Source organism: Temnothorax nylanderi, unplaced genomic scaffold (genome assembly GCF_030848795.1).
Source record: "Temnothorax nylanderi isolate EJ_2023f unplaced genomic scaffold, tnyl_v1.0 TNYL_tig0194_pilon, whole genome shotgun sequence".
Taxonomy (NCBI): Eukaryota; Metazoa; Arthropoda; class Insecta; order Hymenoptera; family Formicidae; genus Temnothorax; species Temnothorax nylanderi.
Window position 1 is genome coordinate 330,363 of NW_027249256.1, and position 11,662 is coordinate 342,024.

Sequence of the window (11,662 nt, forward strand, 5' to 3'; positions counted from 1 at the left end):
TAATTTTCTGAAAAATTAAAAAGTATTGTTTTTAATTACTAATTTTTTGGAAAATTAAAAAATGTTTGTTTATTATTATTATTTTTTAGAAAATTAGAAATTATTTTTTTTCAATTATTTATTTTTGAAAAATTAGTTATAATTCTCGATTTATTATTAAATTTTCCAAGAATTAAAAAATAATGTTAAACATTAATAATTTTTGTAGAAATAATCTTTTTTTGAAATTATTTACAAATTGTTAGGTAAATAAAAATAAGTTAAAAAAATTCTTATTTTTTTGGCACCTAATATATTGTATTTTGGCTTATTAATGATTGCTTTGACATTTATGAAATAAATAATAAAAATCAGTCAGGAAGAAAAGAGCAATTGAGCCGCAACAAGATGTAAGTGTTGAAAACTATATTATAAATAACACAGGCACACAAAAAAAAAGTGTCTTGGCCGAGACACTACACTAGTGTATTCCCATGTACTTTTTCCCGCTGAATCCGAATCCGAAGTCAGAATTGTCAGATTGGCTAAAATTTATGAGATAACCACAATAAAACAATTTTTTTTGCCTTTAATTCGTGTTTTTGAGCATTTTTTTGTGGTTATCTCATAAATTTTAGCCAATCTGACTTCGGATTCGGATTCAGCGGGAAAAAGTACATGGGAATACACTAGTGTAGTGTCTCGGCCAAGACACTTTTTTTTGTGTGCCTGTGTAATTGACAAACGTTTCGGCCCATCATGGGGCCATCCTCAGTGTCGATACATATTCTTAAAAACTAACGCGACAGAACTTAATGATACTAATCCGCAACAGTGTTGATTGCAAAGAGGACCACTGCAAAGATAGTGATATATATGTGAAAAGTTACAAAAGGTATTATAGAGAGAGTATCAAATACGTACATTAGGAATATGTTTCCTTATATTGCGGAGTCATTTCGATGCTGATGTGTTACATTAGAGTTAAACCGACAATTACTCAGCGACGAGATCTCTCCCCCGCTCCTTCCTTTTGTATATATATACGAGCCCGATGTCTCGTCGCTGAGTAATTGTCGGTTTAACTCTAATGTAACACATCAGCATCGAAATGACTCCGCAATATAAGGAAACATATTCCTAATGTACGTATTTGATACTCTCTCTATAATACCTTTTGTAACTTTTCACATATATATCACTATCTTTGCAGTGGTCCTCTTTGCAATCAACACTGTTGCGGATTAGTATCATTAAGTTCTGTCGCGTTAGTTTTTAAGAATATGTATCGACACTGAGGATGGCCCCATGATGGGCCGAAACGTTTGTCAATTATTTATAATATAGTTTTCAACACTTACATCTTGTTGCGGCTCAATTGCTCTTTTCTTCCTGACTGATTTAATCGTATGAGCTTATTGACTTATATAAATAATGAAAATTTTTTTTTGCCGATCACTGGTCACGAAGATACGGAAAAAGCCCGAAAAGGTTACTAAATTAATATAATTAATATAATAATAAATAATTTCGATATTTTCATAAATCTGAAAACTGATTCTTTTTTATATGTATATTCAGAATAGGTGCTCCTATCGTCGTGCCACGTCGTGTCTAAGATAGGTTAAGATAGGTTATATTTCTTTCTTATACATAACAACAGTCGCAGTACTGCGGATATCGTTCCGTTATTGCAGCGTTATATGCGGTAAAAGCAACACAAGTAATTACGGAACGATCTTGCAGCTGTGCTCAATGACGATGTCAGTACTTACAGTGAATACAGAAACACAGCCACAATAGTTTATTTTAACAACCAAAAATAATGACGAAATTAAAGAGCAACATGATTTAGAAATGTATTTGAATTTAACTGAATTCGGAAATGCGGGCGTTTTAAATTGAAATCTCTATCGACACTTTCTCGCTTGTCGTGTCGGATAACCCGCAGCGGAAATCGACCGCTGACAGATCTTGACCTATTGACACACTGTTGACGAATGGCGACGCGCCGTAAGTTCTATGGGTTTTTATACCCACACGAAACAAAGAACGCGCCAGGGATGACGAATGCTTAGCAAAGGTCAAAATAGAATAGAAGCTTCTCAAACTGAAATACCGAAGATCCAGATAGCCAGTTATGTTTATATTAAAGAATCGAACGTCGAAAAGACCGTGCCGGAGAATCAGAGTGACTCGTCATCGTACGGAGAATAATTCTGAAGACGCGAGCGCGAAACAGATAAGCGGCGATCCGCTGGATAAGTATTGTGTTACACTTCCGCCGTGACTCATGACACTGTCGACTAATTAAGAATAAGAATATTCAAGAACATTCATGATCTCGAGCATTCGCGATCTCGAACAAAAGCGAACAATAAAATTAATTTTTACATTTGCAATTTTGCACAATTGAAAGTGTTTATAAAATGCAATTTTTTAAAAATAATTTTTTCTGTTTTTTTTTACAACAATCAGTTTCTTTTATTATTCTACGTATAAAAGTATCAACGTAAAGTCCTCAAAAAGCGAATTTAATACTTTACGAGATATTTCATATTTTATATTAAAAATATGACAAAATTTAAAATATCTCAGGAAATTCTTAACAAAAGAGAGCTATATTATAGTGTTTTGAGAACATCTCGACGAGATCTACAACTTTCATCTCAAGGAAAAAATCAAGTTCTATTTAAGAAATTAGTCTCCTTTAAAATTTCTTGAAAATGACGACATGTATGACACGACTCACATTGGAATTATATTGTTGTGAAACGAAGGTCAACGTCCCCTAATTGCGACACTCAGCTGCCAGCGCAAGTACGACTATTGCCAAATACATCTGAGGTGGCATTCCGGGCATCACCTGATTGCCAGCGCAAGTCCGAATATTGCCAAATACATCTGAGGTGGCATTCCGGGCATCACCCGATTGCCAGGCTAATGACCCGAGCCCAGATGCAAAAGCGCTGACAGCTGAGTCGGCAACGCGGAAATATCGCCGAGCGATAAAAAGCCCGCCCTTCGGAGAAGCGGCGGGCAGTCTGATAACCGAGCGCGTACCGCGAGACCACGTATCGAAATCACAGTATATACAGTACCCTTATGAAAAAGTAGTACTGGTTTTAATACTGAAAAAAGTATTGGTGAAAGTACTGGAGAGATAAGTACTCAAAGTACTACTAAATTCGACCATACTGACTTCGTCAGTACTCCTTCCTAGTACTCATCCAATACTCATTCAGTACTCCCTTCAGTACTTCCTCTAGTGTGTGTACTCCCTCCAGTACTCCCTCCAGTACTTTCTCCAGTACTCCCCCCAGTGTACTCCCCCCAGTACTCCCTCCAGTACTCCCTCCAGTACTCCCACCAGTACTCCCTCCAGTACTCCCACCAGTACTCCCTCCAGTACTCTTTTAGTACTTATCGAATACGTGGGATACTAACGTGTGGTACAGGCGCAGTACTTGCGCAGTACTATCCAAGTAGAACAAAGGTCAAGATGATATCAAAATAACGTCATATTGATAGTTTAATGTGTTAATTTAGTATTTTATTAATTTAGTATTTCCAAGATACGTTACGAAAAAGTAGTACTAGCAATCAGTACTCAGTACTGAGTGATCAGTACTCGTAGTATTGACAGTACCCAATCAGCAAAGAAATGTTTTTAAAAATATTATTAAAAACATTTGGAAAACATTTTTGAAAACATTTTTAAAAATGTTAAAAATAATTGGTTAACAGACCTTTTTTCATTGAAAAAACATTTATTTTAACATTTAAAAAACATTTTTTTAATGTTTGAAAACGTTTATTTTAACGTTTAAGAAAAATGTTTTTTTAATGTTTAAAAAATGTTTATTTTAACGTTTAAAAAGACATTTTTAGTGTTTAAAAACGTTTATTTTAACGTTTAAGAAAGTGTTTTTTTAATGTTAAAAAAACGTTTATTTTAACGTTTAAAAAGACATTTTTTAAATGTTTGAAAATGTTTATTTTAGGGGTTATTCACTCGTCTTTTGGGTGTACCACAGATTACAAATGACTACTGATTTCAACTGATTTCAAGTGATTTTAACTGATTTCAACTGACTTCAACTGATTTCAACTGACATCAACTGATTTCATCCGATTTTATATGACCAACCGATTTCAAATGATTTCAAATGATTTCACAAGTGATTTCAACTGATTCCAAGTAACTTTATTATGATTTCAAATAATTTCATTATGATTTTAAGCGATTTCATTATGATTTCTAGTAATATAAATATTATTTTAGGTGATTTAAATTACTTTGACGTATAACTAATTACTTTCTCTACATTTTTTCTTATTCCTAATTTTATTTCTATAATTAACATCTATTGAGATATATTTGAAATAGGTTGAGCTATTTAGTAATTAAAATTTAATTATATATTTTTTTAATTTGCTTGTTATATCAAACATTTATATCACTTTTTTAAATATAAATAGAATACTTTAAAATAGGAAAGGGAAAAACATAATAAATGACAATATACAAGGTATATTTACTTATTTACTGATTATAAATATCTGTTAATATTTTCGTAGACGTTCTCATTAATACTTTTATAAATATCTGTTTTTTGCTTTATCAAGCAATAACTTTTATAAATAAAAAACAAAATTACACTTTAAGGTACATTTTCAACGCAACTTAAATCTATCATATATAAAACGTTACGAACACAACATGGAAATACGGATGTACTTATAATAATTAGATACATAATGTTTAAACTTATTGTTAGCTGTTTTTGCATATATATACTAAGTTTCAGTCTCGAATTGCACAACGCAAAGTATTAAAATATATAAGATATAATTACTGATTAGAAATACTTTTTAATATTGTCGTAAATGTTCTCACTAAGCTTTAACCCTGATAACATAAAAGAAGGACGTGAAATTGTAAGAACATAGTTTTTAATATTAATATACTCTTGAGTATTCATAGGCACAAAAATTAACTGTCTGTCTCTGTCGATTTTATACCAATGACAAAGGACACCTATATCTTTACTGTTTCCTTCTGTTTTTGCAAAACTCTTTGAATATTCGATAGATTTCCACGTTTTGCCATTTGTATATGCGAAACTAAGAATATGACCAATATAGCACTTTTTATTATTTAATCTTTTAAATAAGCACCAATCACCGATAAATATTTCATCACATTTTTTGTACTCATCATTCCCTTGTGCAAAACGCGATTTTTGTATATATGTAGTTAATTCAGATTCTCTAACACGTTGTAATCTGTCGCTGCTTAATTTGCACGAGTTTTTACTTAGAAGCCAACATATTGATGATTTCCTTACTATTAATTCCTTGCCATAGGAATCGGTTACGATCGTGAAAGGACTGTCAGGCTTAATTTCTGTTGTTATTTTGTCGAAATTAGTTAGTTCTAAACTACCCTGAACGCACGAAAGTGTCGTTAAGTCTTCCAATAAATCAAACTCTTCATTATCTTCAGTCTCATTTACTGAATTTATTTCATTAGAATTGGACGATAAAGATACATTATTATCTTCTTCTGTACAAGATGAATCTACAGTTGAATCATCAGAATCAATAATATGAATGTCATGTATGATCCTATTTTCTGCATCCGATATGGGTACTGTCATACCTAGTAATGATACCGTGATGAAAGCATCTTGTTTTGCTGATTCAATAGTATATTCCATTTCATTCAAAGAGGGAAGTTCAAATGTTGATTTATTGGAAAATAAACTTGATTTTTGAGCGCGTGGAAATTTATATCCTTCAGTTGATACGTTAGAATTACTTGTTGATATGTCACTTTGAAGTTGGATACGTCTAACTCTGTGGATAGCCTCTAAAACACTACAATTCACTATAGTTGAAAATGTAGAACTTGTTGAACGCAAATGCCTAAAGAAATCTTCACACGGTTGACTGCTGAATTGCCAGGGTAAAAATAGTTCGGGAGAATCAATTTCTTTCAGTAACTTTATAACATCTATCAAACTTTGTGCGTTTATCTCGATACATAGATACGCATTTAAAGTTATAAAATTATCAGTTATGGAATATTGTGAATTTGCGTGTAGCCAAGCTCTCCATAAGCGTAGAAAAAAAACACAATTCCATATATTATAAATTCGTTCTAATGGGCTTAATGTTTTGCTTAAAAATGCACTCAAACACAAGCGGATAACGTATAAATACGTTATAGTTCCTTCACTTTCCGAAACATGTTTTTTTAATAGCTCGGAGACTTTAGAATCTGATATTTTAATACTGAAGGAAAGTTCATTTTATCTTTTAGGGATAAATCTTTTCGAGTTAAACAATGTTTGTCCTTTGGAACTGTGTCTATCAGAATATGCAAGTGACTAGCTGAGACTAAATAATTTCCCATTGGCAATACAATGGAGTTTTTCAGCATTCTTGTTTTGAGCTTGGTGCCAATATGCACAGTATCCTGTATACAAATAGTTTGTGGTAATGACTCCAAAGTGCATTGTAATGCAGGAGGAACTTGACTAGTTTCACAAGAATTTGTTTGTTTAAAAACACCAGTATTTGTTTCATTTCGCATTGCTCGCAATAACCGAGGATCACCATCAGAAGACATACCTAGAACTCTTATACCTGCATCCTTTAAATATTTAACAGTGTAAGACCATCGCTTAATAACATCATCAGCTTTGAATTTATTGTCAGTACTGTATAAACACAAACAAAAAGAAGGTGCCTGATATACGAGCGGTTGTGCAATTATTACATATAATAAAGTGGCAGGACTATTAGTACTGAAGTATTCTTCTATCTTTTTAGCACAAGTAGCTGTAAATGAGTGTGTTACAGGCATTCCATCATTGTTCAACGGTAAAGGAAAACCAACGAGTTGATTCGATTTAGAGTCATATTGAATACGACCGGTTATTCGGGTTGCATCTTCACTTAACCATACATAAAATGGTAGTTTTCTCATGTGTAAAAACTTTTCTAATTCCGTAACTCGCATATCACCTTCTATTATTAAACAACCCGAATTATCTAACGTACGACTTACTGTACTCAAAGAAGGTAAGGGCAAGTTCGCAGATAATGTTTCATACAACATTCGACCACCGATAACAAATAAATAAGTTGCGAAAAGCTTAAGTGTATCGTCGTATCGCTGTCCCCCCTTCTTTTTGCTTGTGTTAGAAAGAGCAGTGTTCATTAATTTTTTAAAAAATGAGGTTTGCGTTTTATTCGACTCATATATATCATGGTTTGCAGTAGAATTATCTGAGTGTTTTTCTAGAAAATGTTTAATAGAAAGATTTAATTCTTTATTTCGATTAATTTCAACATCTAAACGATTGAGCACAGGAAAGTAACATGAAATTCGCGGTTGAGTTTCATCTACAGAAGAGAACAATTTACGCATGTTTCTTTCTGATCGCGATCGAGAATTATTAGTAGTACGAACATTTTTTAGAGAAATTGTTTTTTCGAGATGATTCGTTCGATAATCATCTCGATCTACCATTCCCCCCAAACACAAGGAATTTTATTAAGCTCTTCGTTATACGAACCATCTACATCCTTGCTGATGTTATTTAGTGATTTAGACGTTGATGGTAAAGATTCATGGGTTTTTGGATTTTCAACTGTTTTATTAGACGCGGAAAATGATTCAGTCAATCGTTTAGATTCCTCCATGCCTACAATTTTGACAATAGATTCTGAGTCTTGTTCAAGCTTATCCTCATTTGTCGTTTTATCTGAAGATTCTGAATGACGTCCAGAATCCAAAGTAGAGTCATGCATCGGATTATTAGTTAAATCAATTAAAAATGTATCGGTAATATTTACGGGCCTTGTTACGGACGAAAACACCAACTCGTTATTAACAATAGTCCCTTCTGCAATCACAGCTAATGTAGAATCATCAGTATGTTGACTTTCGTTAGATATATCGCTGGATATCTTAAAAGATTCCTTAATTGACTTAACATTACTTAAAGCCGCCTTTTTCTGTCTAGCAGATTTTTTATGAGTATCGATATGACGAGAAAAATTTGAAATTATCCATCTGCTTCCAACTTTTGTAAATTTAACAAGTATTGAACATAACGGGCATGTTACACAAGCAGAATATGTAAATGCTTTGGAAAGACCATTTTCGTCATAACTATCTTTTACGGATATCTTTACTTCTGTAGAGCACTTTAATTTCTCCCGTATGTCTTCGCTTACGTTCTCATTTGATGTATACTTTTTATTTAAGTTTTTAATAAGCGTCTCTACTTTCTTTCTTTCAGTTTCAAGATTAACATTTGAACTTTGATCGCTTTGAAGTGGTGACACATTTTTTTGTAAATTTGATTTGTCAACTGCGAGTTTTGCTTTCTTTAGAGATGGCTCATCGAGAGAAACTTGAGATGGCTTTGACAATCTCCAGATATCTGGTGGCATTTCTTTAACTATTTCAACTAATGCCAGTATCAATTGCTTGTCACCTATCATGAATCGAAATTTTTCTGGCCTTTTCTCAAATAAACCAAAGTACGCTTTTAAATCTGCATTCGGTTCAATAAAATCTTGCATTTCATTTTTTGCAAAATCTTCTAGTTCATTTATTATTGATTCAGTGATTTTTTTGAAAGATATTGGATTATCAAAATTGTTAAAATGCATAATGTTTTTGATGTAGTTAGGAATAAAAACTCCATGTGTTGTTTCCAAAATATCCCAAAAGTTTTCAACAAAATTATCCTGACGAGCCATTTTGCAATCAATTTTCTTAAACTGAAGTAACCCAGTAAAATCTCTGTAATGCAAAAAAAACAATTAACTATTTTAAAAATTATTTTTTTATAAAAAAATTTATTGTAATATAATAAAAACCATTTTGTTTTTAATACAACGTATGAGTATTTATAAATTTAAATTATGGTATTTATTTATTACGAACTAAAGAAAATTGGATGGACATGTGTGTAAATTAGGTAGACTTTCGTATTGAAATAAAAAATAATAAATTATCCCGACACTAATTTTTTACTTATCAATATCATAACAACCATTTAATTAAATTGAAATGTATCATAATATATATTTTTAAACAAGAGTATTTAAAAATTGTGAATGCTTTATTGATTTTGTATTATTTAACTCTCCATTACTCGCAGAGTGAGCGAAGCGTTTACATGCTATAGTAAGTATACTTACGACTCTCCATAAGTTATAAAACAATACAGCAAAAATCTTATTTTGCAATAAAAGGGCAGTCACGTTTCGCCAATAGACATTGGAAATATTTGCTTACGTACAAAAATCTGTCTTTTAAATGCCAGCCGATTGCTGAATTTTTTAGATCGTATAACTTATTGTTAGACACTTGGTTAGACATCTCATTTACGTGTGGCTAAAAAAGTAGAGATGACAACAAGGATGACAACTATTTTCCTGTAATTGCACAAAAACTCTTAAATGAACAAGTTTTAATATTGATTAAATTTGGATTAAATAGTAGTACATCTTTTAAAATATACAATTACCTTGATCCTTACTGAAATGAGAATCTACCAATTACACACTGCGCAATATTATTCAATTATCATTAAATTTCTCACTATTTTCATGGAACGGTAGTGACGAGTACACAATTCTACCTGCAAAAAATAACAGTTTTTATTCATCCCTACTATTATCATCATTTTTGTTATTCAAATATTCATCAAATTGTGAACGTAAATATTTTGAAAATAGCTTGAATAAAACAAATTGAATGAATTGAGAAAAATAATGAATTGTTATTTTAATGCATGGAATTATAATAATTCGTAAATTAAACTCAAACATCTTAAAATATAAACTTTTATTAAATTATTATTTAAATATCTGCATATTTAGAAATAAAATTTTGCTGATATTTATTTTTTGTTTGCTTCAAACAAGAGTCAGAAGTTATGTGAACCACGGAGACAATGCAAGGACCTTTAGGTTTCTAATAACTCGCGCAACTACGGAGTTACGCATCATCCCGAGACAATGTTTGCTTATTAATGAGGTTATCTTAGAGGTTATGCACCTCGTATTGAAATAAAGAAAATACAATTACTTAAGGCTCAGTCACAATGAGAAAAATAAGGAATAAGATAAAGGAATAAGGAATAAGGCATGTTGCATCTCACTTTAATGTACATGTACTGAATGATATATGTATATGGTATATATATTATATATACTAATGTCATTATAATCATTTTATTTAGCAATTCTCTCGTTCGCTATAGTTAAGTCTGGGCAGAAATTGACGAACTCGCACTTACATGTTTATAACAAGACATCCGCAATTGAACGCCAGATTCACAAATCCACTCTCTCTCTATGAACCCTCGCTCCCACATTTTTATCGGAATCGTAAAAATAAAAAACTAAAATAAAATAAAATTTACTAGCGCGTCTAAACACAAACGCGTAACTCTATATGATTGTCCTACTAGGATGATCTACGAGACTCGGCCATCGCAACAGTGGCTCTTCGCGATAAACACCCCGCAGGGTCCTCTTACAGAATTATTTGGTCTATCTCGCAGTGTATCAAAAGCTTGAACTATCTTGCACCTCTGGTAGTGTCACTTCGTTCCGACGTAAAAAGAGCATGTCGATATTTCTACATCACAATAAAGCTGTAATACTAATGTGCAGGTTTCATTCTTCCTTTGGCATTTCGCAGCCATGATCTGAGAGACTTCAATGCTTCACTCAGATCACTTTCTTCAAATTTTAACAACAATGTAGGGGAGACCGGGGCTAAAAGGTCAACGGGGTTGAAGCGTCAAATCAAATATCTCGGAACCTGTATATTGTGTGAACTCGCTATTAACATTGTAAACGCTGCTTATGGTACCCATGTGACCAACGGAGTTTCGGCAGGTTACCTGCCGTATTATGATTTTTACGAGGACAAACGTGTTTTCGGAAGGTGAAAGTTACATTTTCTGCGCGTGGAAATTTTGTAATATCTGCAATAATATTTGCTCTCCAAATCTCGAGGTACGTGATTATAAAGAGTAATGCATGCTGAACACGAATCCAGTGTAGTTTTTTCATTATCGTTGATGTCTAATATTTCGTGGGCGATCAAACCTGAAACTTGTGTTTGGGGCTAATCGGTCAGTAAGCAGTCCAGATGCATTTCCAAGGCATTTCCAGGCTCATTGCATATGGAATATGGATGAGACGGGAATTACAACCGTTCAGACACCGAATAGAGTCATCGGACGTCGAGGAGTGAAACAAGTCGGGCGAGTGACTTCTGCGGAAAGAGGAACCCTCGTAACTATTTTTTAATAATGTTTCGCATAAAAATTTTAAATAAATTTTTATATTTTTCTCTTAAAAAACAATTATTAAAATGTATCCTATCATTTTTCAGGATTAGATGTACGTATATGTATTGAAAATGCAGTGTGACGTTTAAACCCCGGCATTTTTGAGATTTCAATTTTTCCACCGTTGTCGTTTTTGCTCTATACCGGTTAAACAAAGCGACGTAGACAAAAATTTCCTATATAAATTTTGTAGCTAAAGGTTCACTCTTTACAGTGGTATACCACTTTTAACTAAAATTATTTATTTTGTTGTTAAAAATCGGCACCGAAAAAAAACTGACCTTTTA

At 32.5% G+C, this 11,662-nt stretch overlaps 2 long non-coding RNA genes across 2 annotated transcripts; one reads left to right on the plus strand and one right to left on the minus strand.

Moving 5' to 3' along the window:
* Positions 1-1,019: 1,019 nt before the first annotated feature.
* Positions 1,020-1,339, plus strand: LOC139778755 (uncharacterized). The gene is made up of 2 exons (XR_011719659.1): positions 1,020-1,124; positions 1,193-1,339. It is a non-coding gene; the product is annotated as an uncharacterized lncRNA (long non-coding RNA).
* A 3,166-nt stretch (positions 1,340-4,505) lies between these two features.
* LOC139778756 (uncharacterized) lies at positions 4,506-10,194 on the minus strand. The gene is made up of 3 exons (XR_011719660.1): positions 9,537-10,194; positions 9,208-9,444; positions 4,506-8,806 (listed from the first exon to the last, which is right to left on the minus strand). It is a non-coding gene; the product is annotated as an uncharacterized lncRNA (long non-coding RNA).
* Between the last annotated feature and the right edge of the window lie 1,468 nt (positions 10,195-11,662).